This window comes from Camelus bactrianus, chromosome 11 (genome assembly GCF_048773025.1).
Source record: "Camelus bactrianus isolate YW-2024 breed Bactrian camel chromosome 11, ASM4877302v1, whole genome shotgun sequence".
Taxonomy (NCBI): domain Eukaryota; kingdom Metazoa; phylum Chordata; class Mammalia; order Artiodactyla; family Camelidae; genus Camelus; species Camelus bactrianus.
In genome coordinates, this window is record NC_133549.1 from 48,545,445 (window position 1) to 48,555,023 (window position 9,579).

Here is a 9,579-nt window from a genome sequence, read left to right on the forward strand (position 1 = left end):
GTGCTCTGGACTTGGAGTCAGTCTCAGGTTTGAATCTGGCCACCACCCTCACCCTCCACACACACACACACACACGCACACACACACACATTTGTTATGGAACTGTGGATATTTCATTAACCTTGGTACCCACTAATTTCCTCATCTGTAAAAATCCTGGAATGATTGAGGGGATTAACTGCAGCAACATGGGAAAGCATTTTCCACAATTCTAGGCTTACAGCAGTCTTAACAATGCCTATATAAAAATAAAACTCCATCTCTCTCGGTTTGTGGTGCGTTTCCTTTTTGGAGCTGGGGTCCGGCTGGTATGCAGGAAAAGGAGAAGGCATGTGAACTATGTTATCTGCTTGTCATCACAAGAGGAGCCAAGTGGCAGGCCATAGATTGAGGCACATCCGGAGCACTGGGGTGGGCCTGGGAATTCCACAGTGAAGACTCCGAGATAAGGAAGTACCAAGGGTGGGGGCTGTGGAATGGCTTGGACTTCTGCTGACCAGGGCCAGGTTCTGATGGGAAGAAAGATGAAGAGGGTATGCAGCTCCCAGAGCCACCAAATAAGGAAAGATGTCATCTCTCTCCACTTCTCCCAAATGTCGATGTCAGCACCAGAGCAACTCACCCCACACCACCTCAGTACCCCCAAACATGGTTTTCAAAGGACCAAGGACCAGCTCTGAGCTGAGTGATACAGTAGGAAACATTTATTTTTCATTATGATTTCTCCCTTCTCAGTTCCTTTTCTTTCTTTCTCAAAATATAATTTGCCAGGAGGACTGCTGCCCTTTGAAGGCAGGAGTTGCTCTAAACATCACAAAGCCCCTGTGATCCCAGCCCCCTCCCCTGCCCCTCCCAGCACGCTCTGTCCAGGTTGGTGGTTCTAATCTGTTACTAACTCAAACTGACTCCCCAGGGAGCCACTGGGTTGAACCTACAGAGGTCATTTCCTTGCCAAACATTCCTTTTCAGTGAGAGGACATTTTCATCCCCTGGTAAACAATCCCCAGCCCACACAAAGCAGAGAGGGGTGCCTGTCCCTCTTCACGCTCTCCACGCAGTCCTGAGCCCCTTCCAACCCCAGAGGCGTCAGTCTGCTCTATAAATTCCTTTGTGAAACCTGAGCGCCTGGGCTCCGAAGGAGAGCAAAGATCTTGGAGGGGTGACAGTTTCCCTCCTCTCGAAAAGATCTGCTTGTGTTGGCAGCAAAAGAGTATGTTCTTCCAAACAGGCTCTTCCCTTTCTTATGTGAATTCAGTTCAGAAAGTACTGCCAGGCTCCTTCCAAGAGGGAGAGGTAAAATCACCTCCCTTGCAGGTCTACACAGGAAAGATGACATGCCTGGGGGGATTTTCCAAGTTAAAAGGGTCTGAACCTCCTTCTCAAACAGTCGCTATTAGGAGGGACATGGCTCTGCTTATGGGAAGTAGGAGAGGTGGAGGCTGAGGTCAGCTTGAGTTTCACGTGATTTTTTTATGAGACAGAGAGAAAAAGAAAGGAAGAAGGGCAAAAAGGAAAAAGAAAGAAAAGGGGGTGAAGAGAGGAAAGAAAGGAGACAGCAAAAGAAAGAACAAAGAAGAGAAGGAGAAAGAAAAAAGGAGAGAAAGACACCTCTAGCTGGCCGGCTGTCTGCTGAGCCACTGTGTCAACATTTGACTCCCTCACCCCCAACTCTCCTCCTCCATTAACTTTCCAGGCATTTTTTGAATTCATATTTTATCATTTCTTAATATATGGTTCCTGTACCCCAGCCTTTAGAAACGAAGTAGTACGCCATTCAACTCATAGAATTGTACAAAACTCATCTTTTAAAAACAATCTATTGTTTTGGTGGCATTAAAACGATTAAAAAAAAAAAAAAGGTCAGCTGTTGCCTTACTGTAAGACTTTCAATTTCACCAGCTGCCTGGGGTGTACTGGATCTTGTGATCCAGGAGGTTTAACAAACGTTCCCATTTTCCCCTGAATCCACGAGGCGACGGAACCCGTGGGCGCTGACGGGAGCTTACCTCCCTTAATACTCTTATCAGAAACGTCTCCTTGCCATCTCCGGTTGGACTGTGGCACGTGGCGAGAAAGCAGGTCACGAGTGAGCCATTCTGGCTGAGTGACGCTTCTTTCCCCCACCTTCCGCCCAGCTGGCAGCAGGAAAGGCAGATGCAGCAAAGGGAGCACTGGCCACAGGAGCCTCCCGGGTGGAGCTCAGAACCGCGCTGACTGGCTGGGCGCTACTGGGCAGACACGCCCACTCTGTGGCTTCCATCCATCCCTCTGACACCAGGCTGGGGCCACGGTTATTGTCTTTTTTTCATGAAATGCATCTTTACTAAGTGCCTACTATGTGCCAGGGGGTTGTTCTAAGGGCTTGGGGTACACCAGTGAGAGAATAAACATAACATCCCTTGCTTCATGGAACTTAGGTCCTACGGTTCCTATTTTACTAAGAGGTCTCATTTTATTTTATTTTATTTTTAATTTTTGAAAGCTACAGAAACACTGAAGTAGTACAATGAGCACCTGTATATGCTTCACCTTGACTCAACTGTTAATATTTTACAGCTGTGCTTTTTCTTTCCACCTTTCTTTCTCTCTGTGCCTCCCCTCCTCCCTGCCCCTCACTGTTTTTGCTGAACTATTTGAAAGGAGGTATCATGACACCTCACCCTAAATAATTCAGAATGTATCTCCTAAGAATAAGGACATTCTCCTACATTGCCTCAAAACCATTATTACACATAAGAAAACTGTCATAAGACAAATAAGGTGTCTAAAATACAGCCCCAATTTAGATTTCTTTAATTGGCCCCAAAATGTATCTTACGGCTTTTGTTCTTTAAATTCTATCATCCAGCCAAAGTTCACACATTTTGTTTGACTGTTACATCTCTTTAGTTTCTTTTCATCTAGAACAATCCCCCATTTCTTTTTTGTTTGCTTTTTCAAGTCGTTGACCTTTTTGAAGAGCCCAAGCTAGTTATCTTGTTGACTATCCAACATTTTAGATTTGTCTACATGTTGCCTCATGATTGGATTCAGGTTAAGCATTTTTGGCAAGAATATTACCTAAATGACGTGACTTCTTACTGCAACACTTCAGGAAATGCATACTGTCAGGCTTTCCCACAGGAATAAACTAAACAAACATTTTTGAATGGATGAGTTACATATATGATGTATGTATTTTCCCCCACAGTCTTAGTAAGGCAGAGCTTTTAACAATCAAAATTCTGAGACCATAATAAGGACAGCTTATTTGTTTACTACAACTTCATATTGTACATATACATACATATTCGTGTAAATCTAAACCCTGGGATGGTATTCCCAATTCTGGGTGAAAATTAGAATCAGCTGGAAAGCTTTAAAAAATAGATACCTGGTCCCTAGCACTTCTGTTTTTTAAAAAATCGAAGTATAGTTGATTTACAATGTGTTAGTTTCAGGTGTACAGCCAAGAGATTCAGATATAGATACAGATATACACATACACACACATATAGATAGATATAGATATACCCACACACACTTTTTCAGGTTCTTTTCCATTATAGGTTATTGCAAGATATTGACTATAGTTGAATACAGTTCCCTGCCTATCAAGAGAAGTTCACTTTTCTTGGTAAGTTTGGTCTCTTGTGAAGGTGATGCCTACTGGATTTCTTCATTGTAAAGGTGCTTTCAGCTCTTTAGTATTTAATATGTAATCTCTGTGTGATCTTTTAGTGCTATGAGAATATCCTGACACCCAATGACATTTTAGAAAACGGTTTTAGCATTCACTGACGACTTTGCTTGAATCACTTATTTCACTGGGGGTTGTAACACAGTGAACTTCCTAATTTTATCCTTCTTGCTACATCAATTAGCTGGCATTCTTCTGTAAAGAACTTTCCCCTTTCCTTTCTCTATTTATTTACTTGTTTATATATTTATATTATTTATTTATTGAGTATAACTATGGGCTCAATAGATTATTTGTTTCATTCATAAGTTACCATCATTATTCTTTTTTGGGGGGAGAGATAATTAAGTTTATTTACTTATTTTTAATGGAGGTACTGGAAATTGAACCCAGGACCTTGCATATGCTAAACACACACTCTACCACTGAGCTATACCCTCCTCCACCATCATCATTCTTTTTGACACTCGACATATCCCAAATTCGGAGAGAAGAAGCCCTTTACAGCTGTTCCTTTGGGCAAGCTCCCCCTTAGTCCACGAGTACCTCCTTGCTTTCTGGCACGCGGTGTCTGAGGTCATCTTGTACCTTCCCTGCTCCAGACCTGGAATCAGCTACGTCTCCAAGGAATGGGAGCCTATATATATTTTTAAATGACCAAGCTATAAAGCACTGTATAGGAGGAGACAAAACATGAAATGATACGTGTGTGGGCATTTACTTTGGAAGGAATAGAGCACTAGCTAGCAGCTAGTGTCTCTTTGTGAAGAAAAATAACCGAGATACTTTTAATCTGGGGATGGAGCAGTAGCCTGGAAGTAGGGAGACCTGGATTTGGATCCTGACTCTATGCGCGATTTGGGATGAACTACTTCACCTCTTTCGGTATCACCTGCTCCACTGTGTTTAATTAGGAGACTGGATTAGACAGAACTGAAACTCTTTCTACATTCTAAAAATTGATGTTCTGAAGAGTTTAACAATACCTAGATATAAGAAGGGTTTTGAGCTGATGGAAGAGATTGTTCCTGTAAGATTTCAAGGGCAGAAACTTCACCTTTTAGCTTTTTCTCCTCTTGATCTAACAAAACTCATTGTAAAAAGTGTTCAGTCAGTGTTTTGGGGGTGACGATTTTTCCTGAAGCTAGAATGAAACAAACAGGCTGAACTGCCAAGATTTAGGTAAACCACAAAAAAACACAAATAAACAAACAAAAAAACCCAACTATGTGGCACTGAGATTTTAAGCATTGAGATGTTTACAAAGGTAAGTTTTAATCTTTAAAGTAAGAGGGTCCCCAACTACCTGAGCCTGGACCTTTCTGATGGGCAGGGAAAGGACTCAATAGCTGCTCAGTGTTTTGCCTGGCCCTCAACTTCTCTTCTTCCCAAAGAACCCATACTTAAGATGTCTTGCAGCATTTTTCTCTTGTATTTGGAAATTCCAAACTACACCAAGAAAATGTTTTTCCAACACTCCTCACTTGAAGTCAGAAATTGCATTTTAAAAATAATTCTCCTCTGCTTTAATAAATTGGCTAAAAAGGTTAAATGGATCCTCTTTATACATTTGTAGTCACAGAAAGCACTTATCTCTCACCCCGAGTGGATGTCCTATATAACTGGATGTGAAGTAATTCTAAAGTTGCCTCAAAATCTTTTCAGAGCGTTACTATGACAATCAGCCTTCTTTTTCAAAAACCACTTCAATGCAAACTCTCCATCATCCCACTGTCCATTCAGTACAATTTCATCTCATGAAGTCAGTTTGGCTTTTGAGAAAGTTTGGGGGCAGGAGGGGGAATCATTATGCGTTCACATTAGCTGATTCTCCCACATATCCATTCTTCTCAGAGTTATAATAGGCAGTCCACTTATCTGATCACCGTCTCAGAATGTTGATCGTGAAAGGCTCTGCCTTACTAAAACTACAGGAATTAGTGCAGAAGCCTAAAAGAGAACATATTGTTTGGGGAAATAAGAATTTTATTAAAAAGTCACTGACAGCTCTTCCCATTTATTGATACTTTTTCTGCATGGACTCAGTAAAACAAGAACCCAGGCAGAGATTCTCAGAGGGGAAGAAGGAGGGAAAGAGCCTTACCAAAATTTCTAAGGCCTAGGGAAGTCTGGAAAAGCATATTCAAAATTACCATTTCTTTCACTGGTATGGGCCCCCAGTTGATCTTGACATTTCTATTCTCGTTAACAGAAGGTGTGAGATTTTTATATTTATCAAGTGGGGCATGTCTTAAAAATGGTTGAAATACACTGGGCTCATGAAGGCTTCATGAGCCATTTTCTGTTTTAGAGGCTCTGGAGAATTAACTCTGCTGTCCACATGTGATGCTGCAGTTAATGAATGTTTATTTCTATCTTTTGATTTGGTGGTTTTGAGACTTTAATAAAACTTTAGGGGCCCAGGATCATTTTGTTCAAAGCTCTTCTTTGATAACTGGAGTTGTTGAAAGGACTAAGTTAGCCCCAGGCAGAGCTGGGTTTAAAAGCCAGGTTCCCTAATTCCCCATCCCACACCCTTCATCCTTCACAACTTCATACACGACTGACGCCTTCCTTGACCTTCCTTGGCCTTGTGGCCAAAGAAGCATGTTATACTGCCTGCAGTTTTCCTTACATAACAGTAAAACAGAGAACTCCACAAAGGAAGGAGAGTTTGTCTCTTGTGAGCATTGGTATATCTCAGCCTTAGAAAAATGCCTGACACATAATAGGGCCAAATAAATATCAAATGAGTACATCTTGTGTGTGTGTGTGTGTGTGTGTGTGTGTGTGTGTGTGTGTGTTTCCCATACTCTTAGGAAAGGCAGAGTCTTTCACAGTCAGAATTCTGAGACTAGGGTAAGGATGGCTTGACCTCCTCCCACATCTTCAAGAATATATGTATATATAGTTACGTACATATTCTTTTAAATCTATACCCTGAAGTGGTATTCTCAGTGCTGGGGGGAAATTAGAATCAACTGGAGAGGTGTTTGTTTGTTTGTTTGTTTGTTTTCTATGCCAATGCCTGGACATTAAAAGCAAAGATTCAGATTTCACTTGACTGGACTGAAGCTGGGGAATCAGCATCTTTTAAAAGCTTCACAGACAATTCTAAGATGCACCCAGTCCTGAGTACCACCACCCTAGGGAAGTTTAGCTCACTTCTGAGGTACCCTAACTGGAAAATTACCATTGCTGTAGTTAGTTAGCATTTGAAAGATACTAACGAGCTGCTCACACTCCAGATACCCAAGCACTTTAACTATCTAATTAGTACTAGAGGATTATTTGTTAATTAGCATTAGAAATGCTACAAACTGTTTGTCATTGAAAGGAGGATTTGGGATATGCGGTTTGGCTAGAAAAGAATGGTTTCATTTGCCTCAGGCGAACCTTTTATGCCAGGCACCGTCCCAAGATCTAAATGGACAGAGGCCGCTTCATTGAGTCCTACAGGACAGGCATGTGGCTGTGTGTACCTGCTGGCTGACACGACCTTGTATGTGGGGCAGAATATGGATGGAGACAATTATTTACTATAGCAAGGCACCTGCTGTAAGGTGTGGTGGAAAGACTTCTAGTTTTCACCTACCTCTACCAAGGGAGGCCACCAATATCTGCAAAAGGGCAGCTTGTACTGGGTTGATTATATCAATGTGCATGCCTTTTCTGTTTTTTTTTTATTTATTTGTTTTTAAAATTTTTTGTGCATGCACTTTCTGTCCAGAGCCCTGGGAACAGGACTCGGGTCTTGACTTTGTCCTTTGAGAGGAGATGAAGGCAGATGCCACCACCCAGCTCAAAATGTCCCCAGGACCTGTGGCTTTTCTAATACAGGTGATTCCATCCCTTGTTGGCAGGGGAGGGGAAACAAACTTGAACCTTGTTTGCTTCAGTTTTATGACCTCCCTTTGGTATTTTCAACTGTGTAACTGAGCCTTGGCTTGGCTGTAGGGATCCTTGGATTCCTGGTTAGGCAAAGTCAGCTATTTCTCTGAGCCAAGAGCAGTGAGCAGCAGCTGGGACAAGGACGGCGATTAGGAGGGATGGTAAAATGAGCAATTACAAGTACAGCAACAGAGCAGGGTGGCTTCCAAGTTGGAATCTGGCTACAGTTCGTGGAGTCCTTCCTTTTAGTAGCAAGGTGGGGGTTCTAAGGACAAGGAGTGTTCATAGCAATAACGTTTTATGTGCTTATAAAATACCTTGGATTGTAGCAAATAAAAGTGACTCTTTTCAAAAACAACCTACACGGCCATAAATAGGAGAATGGTTAAATAAGCAATGGTACGTCCACACACACAAATCCTTGTAGTTGTTTAAGATAATGAGACCGACTTTGTGCTGGTAGAAGACGGTTGATAAGAGACGTTATCAAGTGGAAAAAAATTAAATACTCCAACACTCAGTAACACTGCAACTAAGCCACATTCTCTTTGTGTTGTTTCAATTCTTAACAATGTATTTATATATCACTTACATAGTCAAGAAAACATAGTAAAAATAAAAAGTCAGAGGAAGAGTACAATGACCTAAAACTTGGAGAGATAACACTGTCCTTGGAGCCGAGCTATGGCACACAAGCCCTGGGGGTGTCTGGGCACGTCTCTCAAACCCTGGGTGACAGCAGTTAAGTGCCTTAGGCCCTGCTTCTCTGCCTCTCACTTCCTCTTCCTGTAAACAGGGTGATAATACTGTTCTCATCAAAATGCATAAATCCTGAGAGGAAGGGGAAAAGGCTCATGAGGGAACTCTGGCAAAGCTCAGGGACCATTCCCTTGCTCATTCTGGCCATAGATAGTTGACCCTGGGTTGCTAAATGATTCTAGAACCGACGTGCAGCTTGGTTGCCTTAATTCATCTTAGTAAGGCAAGGTTATGCCTAGTTTGAGGCTATGACCAAGCCAAATATACACATTTCAGAACATACCCTCTCAGTGAAATTTTATGGGAAAGAAACTCCTTAAAAACAAGTGACAGAGAATTCTTCTCTAGTTGAGAAGTTGGGTTCTCAATTTTGATGAATAAGAATGATTTGAAAACACAATCTTGTCTTGGGTGTTGTTACGGAGCTAAACATTTCTAGAATCTCTTTCTGAAAAGCAAATCCTCTCATGTTTATAATGACAAACGGGATCAACATAGGAAAGGGGGAGTGGACAGGCTGGCAGTGATTTTCCTTGTCTGGGGACCCCCGAGAATCTGGCCGGCTTGCTCCTTTCTCTACTTTCAGCCCATTCCACCCAAGGGTCATCCTCTGCAAAGCCTTCTTTAAGACTTCTTAATGCCTCCTGCACAGCACCAGCCAGGTTTGAGGGGATGATCACATGACTACAGGGAGGAGTGGGTGTGTTGAGCCAATCCACCCACTTCCACTTGCATTCTTTGAGGGGATTTGAACATAGAAGAGCCGTTTAATCAGTTTTGGTTCAACCCTCAGTGGGTCTAGGTAGCAACTGCCTTGGGACACCTGCTCTGGCCTCAGTGATTCTGTTTCTGTTGAATGGAATCAAAATTCTCCAACTTAGCCTCCACTAACTAGCTATGCGTCTGCAGCCAGTGACTTAAGGTTTCTGTGCCGCAGCATCCTCTCTGCAAGATGAAATCATTGGTCTTGTCTGAACTCAGAGGGCACCAACAGCTCTGGGCTTCTATATCCAACATGCTTAAACAACTCATGACCCTTGCTCAAAGATATCTCCTAAGGCTCCCCTCAGTTTGGGTCAGGCCTGGAACAAAAAGGTGTAAGAAATGGTAGGAAAAGCTTAAGTGGCCACTTCTTACTTAAAGAGACCAATGAAAACAGCAATAGCCGTCTTCACCTCAAGAAAACCCCCAGGACCTTAACTTTAAGGAAAAGCCCTCTTGGGTTAGAACATAGGAGACTGGAACAGATG

The 9,579-nt window shown here is 42.4% G+C and overlaps 1 protein-coding gene across 1 annotated transcript in view; it reads right to left on the reverse strand.

The window, feature by feature from the left end:
- PCGF5 (polycomb group ring finger 5) overlaps positions 1-2,153 on the reverse strand; it is a 284,658-nt gene extending 282,505 nt beyond the window's left edge. The window contains exon 1 of the mRNA XM_074373970.1: positions 2,007-2,153. The gene's annotated coding sequence lies outside the window, so the exon portion shown is untranslated. The remainder of the gene's footprint in view (positions 1-2,006) is intronic.
- Between the last annotated feature and the right edge of the window lie 7,426 nt (positions 2,154-9,579).